The 13,114-nt window shown below is 45.9% G+C and overlaps 1 protein-coding gene and 1 long non-coding RNA gene across 5 annotated transcripts in view; both read right to left on the minus strand.

The window, feature by feature from the left end:
• The window catches only part of LOC117603362 (Myocardin-related transcription factor), a 168,775-nt gene that overhangs the window by 80,639 nt on the left and 75,022 nt on the right, over positions 1-13,114 (minus strand). The gene's annotated exons all lie outside the window — the stretch shown is intronic.
• Positions 9,965-13,114, minus strand: part of LOC143305674 (uncharacterized) — a 57,923-nt gene continuing 54,773 nt past the window's right edge. Inside the window, exon 3 of the long non-coding RNA XR_013062754.1 lies at positions 9,965-10,000. This is a non-coding gene — a long non-coding RNA (uncharacterized LOC143305674). The remainder of the gene's footprint in view (positions 10,001-13,114) is intronic.

The raw sequence follows: 13,114 nt of genomic DNA on the forward strand, positions 1-13,114 counted from the left end.
ACGATTTAACTTTGATTTTTATTGTCTACAGAAACTCGATCAAAATTTGTTCGAACAATCCATCAGGGGTGTGCAGATACCTAAAAATTTTGGTCGGAAATTTTCTAAAAGGACCCACTTTTTTATTCGACATACATAAACAGAGAAAACAAGCGTCGTACCTCAGATCAGACGACCTTCTCGATCCCGAGCGTAAGTAGTAGCAGGCTGTCTGACTTAAATTGTTTCACACGGTACAACCATTAACCACTTACGGGCTTAACCTTTGTTATCTTCATCGGTGAACTCATCTCGCGTGACAAGTGACGGGGTACTTTTTTGCTTCGATCGGCACCGCCTTCCTCTATCGGATCTGTTATTATTCATATTCGATACGCTCCTGTCAACGTTTATGCTAAATCGACAGTGATTCCTCGAGCTTTATAACAAATCAATGCATCAGAGTGAAACTGAACGCCGAGACTGGCAAAGGGTTAAAGAGGTCAGCCTCGTAACGAAGGAAGTTGACGAACGAGTAAAGGTGAAACGCGAGATGAAAGAGAAAGATGTTCATGAAGAGAAGACTCAACGTCCACGGTGGAAGTGACAAATTGAAATGAAACACCAAGGTGGATAGCCCACTTAGATAGGAGCCAATCAGAGGAATCGGACGGCTCGAAGAGAGGCGAGTATCAATGTTTATTCTTGAGGACAAGGCCGGCTTATAGATTGAGCTGTCACGATGAAGATTACATTTGTCATAAGACATAACCGTTCCTTCCATCTCGTCTTAATCTATGATCGTCAGCGGACAAAATCGTGGCCGGGACGTTGCAGCAAAGCGTCGTATCAAGCGTGATTCACACCTACTCTCGAATCCTACGATATCTAATTCCTACGCACGTGTCCTAAGCTAATTAACGCATCGTAACGAACAGCTAACGCCGGTTAATTAGATCCTAATTGGAAAGGGAGATCGTGGACTACAAACACGACCAGATATTTCCGAATAGGAAAGGCTCTACCGGTATTCGGCTTGAATATCAAGTTCCCTGAATTAATTATTGATTCACGTGAAGGGTTTAAGAAATTCTGAGAACTTGATTGCATTGCCTAATCAACACGAATGTGTTTCTCTATCCTAAGAAAGAAAATTCTACTATCTTATCCACTGACTCTTGATTAAAAATTTCATTTGTCATATGACAATGTTTCTCACGGTTTGCGTTCAAACTTGACTCTCCAAAATTCCAGGATGACGAGCAGGAAATTTTTGCGCAACGCCCTCATTAAGATTCACCAATTAACAAGTCGAATTACTCTCGCAGCCGTCAATCAAGCCGGCTCGTCAAATTATCGAGTCACCGTTGTAGAGGAAGTTTAAGCAATGTTGCAAGCAAATTCCTTCAGGCTTGTTGCAAACTCGCTCGTTTAGATGAGGTGACATCTAAACCCGATCGTTCTCCTACCTTGGGTGTTCGTTTCAAAACACGCCCTGTCTTTGGTCAAAGGTACAGTTCTCGAAAACCCATTGAACTTCTACAAAATATTATCCACTTCTGGATCGCTAGAAAAAAAACGCATCGAAAGCGTTAATGCTTAGTAATCATTGTTTTTTTGTTTCGTAATCGAGGAGAAACACTTTAAGCCGAAAACATATTGAACACGAAAGGATACAATCTATCCAGGTCATCGAAGAGATTTTTACTTCTCCGAGGCTGGTGTATAAATTTTATTTACGTCGACCGTGATGGATTATAATGAACCGTGTCCGCGGCCGATTCGAGGCAGTCGCTGAAAAGGCTCAATTTAAATCGTCGAAGGGTGCTATCTTAATCATCCCTGTGACGTCACTCTACTTCCACATATTGTTCGGACTTCCGCAAATCGCTATTAATCGCGATCGATGATTAATAGCCTCGAGTCACGAACCCGATATTCCTTGTCGATGAATAATCGATCAAGTCGCGCTTTAAAATCGTAAGAAGGGATACTCGCGTCGCGAGTTTACATCGAGCCCGGGCAATTCGGCGCCCATAGGGCAACTCGCATGTTATAATATATTTTTAAGAGGATTTATCGCCAGTCTTTATTGAAAATCAATTTGAATGATTAATAAAATTCCTGGGTTAAAAAAAAACGTTCCACGTGCATCCACGGAAGCAACTGCTCGCGACAGAAATCTCGTATGCCGTCGATCGACCAATCGCGAAGGTGAATCGATGAAACGATTATCGGCGCTGCTCGATAATTATCAAGAAAATGCGTAACGCCCAGTCGATGATTAATTGAATATTAACGACGGCCTGTTGCTCGGCGTAATTAGGTTTCGAGAGCAACTTGCATCGCGACCACGTTGAGAAACGTCGATTATTTTTTAAGCTTCCATTGCTCGTTTTTACACGAAGCCCGCGATAATCGCGGCTTTTGGAAATTTTTCATAATTTCCTGGGAATGTATTCTCGATTAATAACGAGACAACTTGTTAGAAAAAGACCAGGTGTGAACAAATTGCAAGGAGAAAAGGTAGAAAAAATAGGTGAAATTGAATCTCGTTAGCGACTCGTTAGCAGGCGATAAGCGTTCTTCTTTGAGGAGGATTCTGGTTTGCAGATAAGAGAGAGGATAATTGGAGACTTCTAAGTTGCTTTGATTAAGAAAATACAAATGCTATAAAATAGCGTAATCCTTGGATTTTCAAAGATATAAAATTTGTACATTGTATCAAACTCTTTTATTATTTTTTAATCAACGAGAGGAAATCGATAAAATATTATTGGAGTAAACTGTGGAGGTCGTTTACGCGTCTGGCAACCGTCGCACGGTGGCAAATTACGTCGACCGATTTCACGGCGGCCACCTCTTAAATGTCGGTCGTCAACTGACAGGCTAACGATCACGCGGCCGAATTGATGACTACCGTTACCTTAATCACAGGTCGGCAATCGCGGCTAACAAGTTAAGGATCGGGTCTGAGTAGTCGCGTGTTATAACTACACGAAGCCATCGATCAATCGATCCCTCTTTCGATCTGGCCTATGCCCTAAACCTGGGACAAACGCTAGGGCAAGTTGAACTTTTCAACCGCGAATGTGAACTTCAAACATTTTTAAAGAAAAATAAATGAAATGATGGTCGGTCGATTTGGAATTTGATTCGACGACAGTCCTTAAGGTGGTTCGTCCGAAGGGATTACACGCAACCGAGAAACTCGTGCGTTCTCCCGGTCGCGTTTGTCCGACGTGATCGGCGCAAACGAGGAGATGTTCCTGTCGGATCGAGCGTTTATCTTCGATCTGTCGATCGTGCGTGCACACTCGTCCCGAACACTCCTCACCGTTACCTTTCCCTTCTTTCTTGCAACTCGTAAACACTGTCCATCCATTTTGTCTTTAAAACATCCAAATTCCAACTTTCGTTACTAAAAAAAAATCAACAATTTTTAAGTTGTCAGATACTTGAGACTCGAATCGGTTCGGGTACCGAGTTAATATTCGATAGCTTCTGAAACAAATCAAAATCAACCTAATCGGGTTGCCGCGACAAAACGAATTTCGTCACTGACGTGTGTACTTATTAATTCCTCCACCGGTGAGTTTTTCTAATAGCAAGTCCGCTTAGCTCGCATGCCATAAATATGACAGCCATAAAATTCGACCGGTCACGTTCCACGGTTTTTCTCGTCCACCCTTTCGGACGCGTTCCCTATTCGAAGCCAAGATGATTCCCGACGACGTTACGAACAATGCGCACACGAAAAGCCGGACGCAGATCCATCAATCCCGGTCGGCTCGTGTTGCGTCCACGATTCGTTACTACCAACATCGATCCTATCGATCCGCTTGTCGAGGCGCGTAGCTACGCACCAGCTCGAGCAAAGTATCAAGATTCCTGTCCTCTCGGTCTCGACCACCGGTCGCGATTCCCTTCTTGCCTTCATCCTCCACGTGACTCCGCGCTCCACTCGCCCCGTACGAGCACCCGCTCATCCGGATTACGCGCGGATACTTTCCCACGGCTTTTTCGCGCCCTTTTTCCGATCCTAGGATTTCTCGCGCTGCGATAACTTCACCGCGACACCGATCGACCGTTGCCGCTTCCGAGAACCGATCTTGCCGCGATTCCAACCAACTGTGACTCTCTTGTCGCGTTCCCCTATCTGCGCACCTGAACTCTTAACATTCAAAGGATATTGTAAAAAAAAAAAAAAAAAAAAAAAAAAAGAAGAAGTCGATCAAACGAGGGGTGAAACTTGGGTGTACCGTTCAAGATTCTTTGTCTCCTGGAAGAAATATGGCGATACGAGCTCTCCTCCACCGTAACCATAATAAATCGTGAATAGTAATAATCAAGGGCATTAATTCGCGGCGATCCCTGATTAAAGTCCGGCAAAGGGCACTCTCGAGACAGCGTAACGCAACGCGGTGATCTTTTAAACATGGCGGGTCGGCGCAAGAATTCGTGTTTTGCCCGATGGCAGAGTAACCAAACGACCGTGATATAAAACGAGGAGGCTGGACGACGCCCCTGATTCGTTGACGGGGACCTCCTGGATGAATATGAAGCCATAGATTATTCGTTTGCGCTCATCAATCTGCACCTTTTTTCGTCACCGATCCGTTGCTACGTGATCGGACGTTCCATTGGCTCGCGATCCGCCAGGAACCGGCGATATTAACCCATTAACGTTTATAAATCGTCGCCGATGGAGCGTGAGTCGCCTGCAGAGAACGTTTCGCGACATGCATTTCCAATGCCGAATATCACGTGGCCGGTCTTCTTGGTCGCGCGACGAGGATGGAAGAAAAAGCAGCGAGCGAGAGAGAGAGTTGGATCTACGAGGCACGTAAGAGAAGGTGGAAGAGAACGCGTCACGTCTGCGGAACCGCTGCGGAAATGCCAGCTCGTGACTCGCGGACATCACGCGCCACGGTACCGTGATTCCATCCTCCGTCCACCATTATTTCCCATTCGCCCTCTCATTATACGCTCCAGTGCGCGACACGCTTTCAATTACTCGCTCGAGCCACGGATTATGTGCCCGCGAATTAACAGACAGCTTCCCACAGATTTCGAAGCGTTAATTAGATTGGAAGGTGTTTAGGTATCCGAATTTTCTGAGGAGCAAAAGATTCTTTGAATTCCAGAAAAACTTTCACTCCTATAGGATTTTATTATCTTTTCAAAGGAGAATCGAAATCGAGGCGTTAACTGTACGTTGTCCAATTGAACAACACCTAATGAAAGCAAGTATTCGAAAAGACTCGGCGATTGAATGATCGAGTCAAGGGTATCTTAAGCACGATCGAAATCGAACGGTCACGATAATTATAGTGTTTCTCACTTTCTATCGTCTCTTCCTTAGAGAAACGCTTAGAAGCGTTAGTTAGAAGTAATCGTAGGTTGTCACGTGACTCGCCTTCACTGACCCATTATGTCGTATCTTTCGTTCGGTAATAATTGTCTGAGATCATTCATTTTCCTCTGACTTTATAGACCGAAATGAGAAAATTTTTCTACGATATCAACGACTGATTGACTTCCATAAAAATTAGCGAGACTTTCATGAGCCACGTTACCCAATCGAATGAAATTTCTTCACCGATTCTTTCTAAAGAAAAACTAAGACTCATCCTTCGAGTTTGCTCAGCGACACGTAATAACAGGACGCGATCGACGGATAAACGAATCACCGAGGTGTGATTAATCGTCGCGAGAGTGTGCACGGATTAATTAGCGGATACGATGAGCGACAGCTCGTCGAGTGCCAAGAGAGGAGACCGTGCTCAACCTTTTGCCGCTTCGAGGCTGTTATTAATTGATCACGGACAGCCACTAATTGTGACTCTATCGCGGCTGAAAGCGATCCCCAACACGCGTGTTTTCGGTGATTTACGAGTAACCGCGGTTTCACCAACACCACCGATGATTTTGGGTGGCGCTTTGCCCTCTCTTCTCTATCTCTCTTTCTCTTCGTCAGATTCGTTTCTACGCTTGATTGCGCGTGACAGGTGAAACGTTTTGTCGCGTTGGTCGGACAGGTGTCCTGGTGCCGACGATAGATACGATCTGTGATAAGCGGAATAAACGGCGCGAAAATGTGTGTCGATGGAGACAGATAGAAACATGCGTTCAGAATGACAAAACCTGGCCGACATGGCCGTCAATGGTTTCTCAGTTTTTCCAGCGATCGTATTCTTCGAACCACCGTATACCAGTTGATAAGAACGAAGGAAAATTACAAAGTAACGAAGAAGTTGCGTCGTTCGCGTGTAATGGTAAGTTGCGAAGGGCGCTTTCGTAGCTTGCGAACAACAAGGGATCCGCAGTAACGAGTAACGAGCACCGCGTAACGCTGCTCTTAAAAGATAATGAGCGGTGTGATTGATCGTAAAGGTAATGACCATCGAAGCTCAGCGGGCCCCGTCGACGGCGTACCGCGAAAAAACCCGGCCCTGCTCGTCCGATTTCCAAAACTCCGCGGGAGGTGCTCCCGTTACTCGGTTTTATTTCACCGGTCGCAAAGCAGCCGGCGGTCGACGATAAAAACCACGGGGAATGGGCATTGTTTATATCCCCATCGACGACGTTAACCCCGTAGGAATTCCTGTCCGGTGGAAAACGACGATCGGATCTCGTATAAGATGACGCGTGAGAAACATTTTAACAAGCTACACTAATATTCTATGTATCAAACAATTTATACAAACTGCAACACCTTCCACCTATTCAATGTTCCTCTCGATCGTTTAATAAACTATTTCAATGTTTCTTTTTCTTTTCTATTCCATGTTTCATTAGCAGCCTGTTTACATAACAGTCTCTTTTTTACACGCCTCCGATCGGCACCCTATATAATTAGAGGGAAGACAAGCTCATTCGAAAGGTACACTCTCTCCCTACAAGTCTTACCTTTCACTGAAAAATCACTGTTACTAATGAATGGCTAGAATTATGCTTCCCGTCTCACCGGTTGCCTGTTGCGGCTATTAAGCACGCTAAAGCGTCGATAATGGACACCCGGCCGAGGGAAACGGCGATTAGACGAAAAAACAAGTCGGTACGTTTGAAGATCATCGGAGAACGTCCGGTTAACGGCGTTATTTATTGAGCAAACGGGGCGGAAGGGGGAGGGAGGAATATTGAATACCGGTGTTACGCAAACTGGTCGCGGTATCTGGAGCGGAGATCGAGATCGATACGAGCGAGCTACGCTAATCGGAATTAATTTGCCTCACCTGAGACGTGAATGGTCATTCGCGTGGCTTGTTTCTACTTTCTTTTTACATCCTATGCGCCCGGGCGATACGATGGGAGGAGATTTCATCTTTTCATCTTTTACTTGTAAATTTATTACATGTTTCACAGAAGCGAAACATACAAATAAGTTTGCCAAATAGAAATTTCTATAAAATATCAGCTGGCCAGAATGGAATGGCACGGTTCTATTTTCCTTTTCCCTTTCTAAATATGAGCTTGGAAGTTTGAACAATTTTCCGCTCATACAGCCCCGTCCGCGGCGATACAACGAGAGTCGAGTGTAATGTAATTCAATCATCAGAACCATCGAAAGTACACGAACAAGGCTACGAATCGGTCGAAAGGATCGAAGAAATAATAATAGACCGTGTTCCCCTCTAATAACGGTATTATTTCACGGTGGTAATTCCCGACAAATTTATTCAATCGCCGAGAACTCGTTACCTGGATCCCCCTGAGCGATTTGCTCGCAGTCGAACGAAGGGAAAAGAAGGTAACGTAACCGAGGGGTAAAGCTTTGAAAGGTGGAAAAACGAAGGATAGAGGAGGATACCGGGGCCAGTAGCGAACTCTTAAGCCAAGGGTTGATGCATCGCAAAGGGAGGATAAGTAGAAGGCAGCAGCGTGGCTGACTATATAACGTAGGTGATTTCAGCAGAATTCATGGTTGCTTGATTACAAGTAATAAACCGAGCGTTAGGACAAGATTTATGAGCATCTCCGGGCACCTATAGTCCCTGATCGCCACCCTGGGGGCCTTGTTTCTGTTCTTATTTTGCCGCTCGCGGACGAACCGGACCCTTTGCCCTTCTTCATCGACGGTTTCACACGATGCACCGCACTGCACCGAGTACATACTGCTCGACTTGATCGAATTTCTTAATGAGAATTAAAGTCACAGTATAGTCATACTTATAAAACTTTAAAAAGAAAGAAAAAGAAAAATTAAATCCTTATCAAAAGCCTAAGCAGCGTTCTCTGTGAACAAATCGTTAACACAGATTTCCAGCTAAATGATTGATCGAAAAACGATATTAAATTAAAGGTAAAGCAAACAACGAAAGGCTAGATTGAAAGCAGCCCAGAAATTTCTATATCAACCGGGAACGTGTAGTCGTAAGGTAAGCAATCAATCCACGTCCGTCGGTCCACCCACGTACGAGCATTTCTCAAACGCGAGGCGGAGGCGAGCGATCTGTACGCGGATCGGTGGCCGCTTCGGGATCCATGGATCCAAACCGCGATGCATCATTCGTTTATCGTATCAACCGGGAGCTCGGTGAGCAGAAGAAAGTCCGATTCTCGGCCACTTTTACACGCGGTTGCACGGATTCGTCATTAGTTTATCTGGCTCGGTTCTCACGAAGCGAGGGCGGCGCGCCGATAACGATTATTCTCCGAGACGCCTAGGCTCGTTCCACGATACGCCCGACACGCTGTACGTTATCGAACCCGAAGAAGCCGCGCCGCAAACAGGATGCTTCCCGCTCGTTAGCGACCGTTGAATCGATACACGACCGCTATGAACAGGATGATTCTTCTTGCTAGATTATTCCTCGACAATTTGTGTATTTTCAAGTAGATTACGCGACTGGTAGAACAGGTAATCCCTGTATAACACACTTGGAAAATTACGGCAATTCATGTATAACACGGCCTGCGCCGAGGAAACTATTTGTTTCGGATGGATGCAAATTATTAGCAGGTTCATTAGTTTTTGCCACTCGTAGCTGAGATAAAGAACCGCGGTTCCAACTACCGTGCGTCGCCGACTCTACGGACGGATGAAAAATTTCCATTTCACCTTTTCGCGAATTTAAAAAGTAAAGTTCCCAGCTTCGATAGCTTTTTTATGTTGGCGAGTTAGTTCGGAATCTGGATGCTGCGATTGCCTGGGTGGGCATCGCTAATTTCGGCCGGAAGGGCAAACCTTGCGAGCAACGACGTTGTAAATTGACGCGTTTACCGATAAACTGGCGTGTATTGAATGAGCTGTGAATTAATCAGCGGCTGTAGAAAAGCCGCGGGCTACGATGCGAACGGGACGACGAATATGTTTTATTCAAATTACCGGTACAGGCGGAACGGTAGCCAGTGGTCCACAATCATCTTTATCAACCGATCGCGAGTGATCATTATAATCAACCCAGGGCAAATGATATATTTCGTCGGGTTTTTACGGGGAAAATAAGTCCTTCCTGTGAAATTATTAGGTGCGAGAGACTGAAATTTACAGCTGGATAAATGTTTCTCACATTCAAATTAGAAAATAAATTCTGAAGAAATCAAAGCATCAGAAACGTGTTAATCAACTAAATACAGACCCAATGAATACGACGAAAGAGAAAAAGGTATAGCCCTTAATCAACGGTCATTACACGACAGTCGGAATCGCGAGGCGGTAAATATCGTAGAAATTCCGGCTCGTTCCAACCCCATACTCTCCGCTCGCACCGGTACACTTTGAAAACGTCCGTATTTACGCGGCGATGAATGGCGATGCTTCGGGAAACGTGAGGCGCATATTTAGCCGGACGATTACCACCTGCAACTTTCGAACCCTTGGGTGGTCGTGAATGCGAGCCTCGAAATTCTGATAAACGCTTTGGGAATGAATGCAAGGACCTTAACCTTTAGATCAATAATTTAATCTTCTTTTCTTAATTAATAAAATAATTGTCGAGTATCAGCACATTTTCAATACATTACCACAGACGAACCACGTGACAAAGGGAACGGCGCAAAGGAAGAACTGCCTTACCTGAAACAAAAAGGAAAGCAAACTTTCATGAATCCGGTACACAACACACTCTGGAAATCTCACGAGCCCTAAGTGGAGGCGTGAGAGCTGAAACTCGCGTATGCACGTGTGCAAAGGCTCTTTAAACCCTGTCACCAAGATTTATTCCCGGGGATATTATCAGACTTTGGGGGAGTTCGATCGTAAAATGTTAGATCGTAACGTTTCACAGCGTTCGAATCGGTTCCGAGACTCACCGGAGAACCAAGATATTTTTTACCCATCACAAATTCTTCGGTACCATCGTTTCTATCGATATTTTTAGCGTTTCGCTGAATACTGGATTAACAAATGCGTTCGGACAATATTCAGCTATGAAAAGGGAGAAGATCGTCGGTTCTCGTTACGAAACCGTGCGTTTCCTTACAAGATGGCGGGTGAAAGAGGAAGGATTTTTCCTAGACGAGCGACGATCACGAGCTTAAAGTACAATAGCATTGAAGCACGGTATTATGCGTCGATGGCTATCGATCTTTCAGAGAAGCCAAACAACTTGTTCGTAATCTTAGCCTCTATTACCAGGGCATCGTTCGTTCGGCGAGCCTGCAAATCACTATCTTTCCCAGCTGAACGAACCGCATGGCGATCCTTTACGCGTAAAAGCAGCGTGTTTGCCGTAATTGCGCGCCTATGAAAGCGAGCCCCGCACGTGCTAACTCTTCCGTTGTCAGCTAAGAGAAAAAAAACCTTGCAAAATTCAGTCCTTCGTGGCGCTTCATAGCTGCTCACAGCTATTCCTGTCTGGATATTCAACATAGAACTAACGTTTCGCTGTACACCTCTAAGCTTTACATAGACATTGCTTTTTAGACGTTTATAGTCGCTTTAATGACGACCGTAAAATTGTTTAATGCTTGTCACTTTGGTTCACTGTAAATATCCGACTATTCGTGGTACCTGTACTTTGACTATTCCGTTGGACTTTCTACCATTTCGAGCGTAGAAAAATAGCGAAATAAATCATAGCCGTAACGGGAAGGCAAGTGGCTCTGATCACGAGACAGCAACGTCTTCAGCTTGCTGGGACACGAGGGTGCCTTGAGTAGTGTTGCGTAACGCTGGCGCCAGCCCGCAATGCCGCGGGGCCCAGCAATGACTCACCGAGGCGAAGAACACTGGCCGAGGCTGACCCACCTATCGCGCAACCGAGGACCCGTCCAAGGTGCCTCGGAGACAGTTCGTGAGAGTGACTTGTTCGTCAGGACGATACACGCCGGTTGACTCATTTTTTATTCCGTTTTCGACCATTTCATTTTTATACACTTATGGAGAATCTCCTAAGAGCACCCAAGCCCCAATAACAGGTGTAGCCTATTTTTTTGATAGGGGATGAAATTTCATGTAAAAAGTAGAAGGAATAAAAGGATATAGATGGTCTAAGCAGAGGTGGATATGTTTGCACAGAAGCTGAAATACCGAGCGGCGAGGGGGTTTTTATTGCGAAGTGGGCAGAATATAAAACTACGGATTACAAGGCTGCGCAAGTTGGCAAAACAGCTCGAACGAAGCCGGTCCACCGGGTTCGCGATCTCGACGATCGGCTGGCTAACTTTCTTTCTCGGCATCACGAGCCGCCTGACCTAAATGATCGCCGAACGCTCATTCGGGCTACGCTTTTATCGTCCACTTTGCTCCGCTTACTGCTCCCTTACTGCCACCGCTTGCTCGCGACCGTTCGTCCTTTTGTTCTGTCTCGCAAGGATGCGAGGCGGCGGTCGCGTAATCCGGGAGAAAGCGGACCGACCCAACGTTTCGATCACTTTCCTTCTTTAGAACTGCAAGGTTCAAGAAGTGGTGAAAAAATCATCGGTGGCTCATCTAAGATTTCCAGAATGCAAGTACGAAGAATTGTAACGAGTGGCGAGAATCGAAGGGTGCAGAAGCATCGCGGCTCAGGGATAATGGATCCTGTATCTCGCGTTGATTCAGCCGCGCGAGGGCAATATGAACGCGATAATATTAATCACGGTTTCTTTTCGCAGAAGGAAGGATTATTACGGCGGAAGAGCAATCTACTAGCGAGTCTCGCACGCATCCACCGATGGCACCGCTATCGATCATCCTCCAACCGCTCCGTAATGCCATTGTCGAGCATGACTAATTGCCAGGGCGACCGAGTACCACGCTTGCCAATTGTAATTAACCGTCGCCCCGAGTAGATCTCGCGAGACGGCAGGATGCATCCTGCCCGTTGAATCTACCTTCGAGGGACAGCCGAAAGATCGGCGCGATCGAACAAAAAGGCGGCACGGATTCGCGGTCAAACCCGTTACGTGAATTCGCGTAATTAGAGGGATACATCGAGGCTGGGACGGCAGTCGCGGCGAATTTCCGTCGCGAATCAAATTTGCACGCTCGAATTTCCAATTTCCACCGGCGCGATTTGCATAATTTATCGGACGTAAAATCTGCGTAATACGACGCTCGATGGGAACGCGTTCTTACACGATCAAGTCGCCTTACAGAAATTACACCCAGCCTCGAATTAACGTAACGAGCCAACATCGTCGTCGCTCGGGTCGAGCTTCTGCATCGATGTACAGTACCGAGCAACGACGACAATATCGCGCGTGTTTTGAAATCACCTGTAACTTCCTCGAAGAAAATCGCCGAGCGTAATTACGAACGTCGCGACGCGTCGATAACAACAGCTCGTATTCGACCTCGTCGTGACAGCAACGTGACGGGCAAAAGGCTACGAAAGGTCAGCCGATGACAGAAGAGTGCCGCAGCGGAGGCAACGGCACGATCAGCCGAGGAAAGGTGATCATCAGTGGATCGATCGTTGGATCTTCTCGAGAAGCGAGAATTCTCTCTAATTAGCGTATAATAAGGGCCTCGTGCGGTATATCACCGGTCGCGTTTGATTGGTTAACGAAGAACACGGAAAGAATAGATAATGATAGAGTTTGGACGAGAGAAATTTTCAAATAGCAAAATTCTTTTTGCAACGAGCGGAGTGAATACGCGAGATCAATGTCGACCGAAGAGCCGAACCGGCATGGAAAATTATAAAAATCGATGATCGCCGAGCGCAGCGAGCGGTGATCGTTGTCCGTGGTTGGGTAGCCGGGC

Source organism: Osmia lignaria, chromosome 9, assembly GCF_051020975.1.
Source record: "Osmia lignaria lignaria isolate PbOS001 chromosome 9, iyOsmLign1, whole genome shotgun sequence".
In the NCBI taxonomy this organism is placed as follows: Eukaryota; Metazoa; Arthropoda; class Insecta; order Hymenoptera; family Megachilidae; genus Osmia; species Osmia lignaria.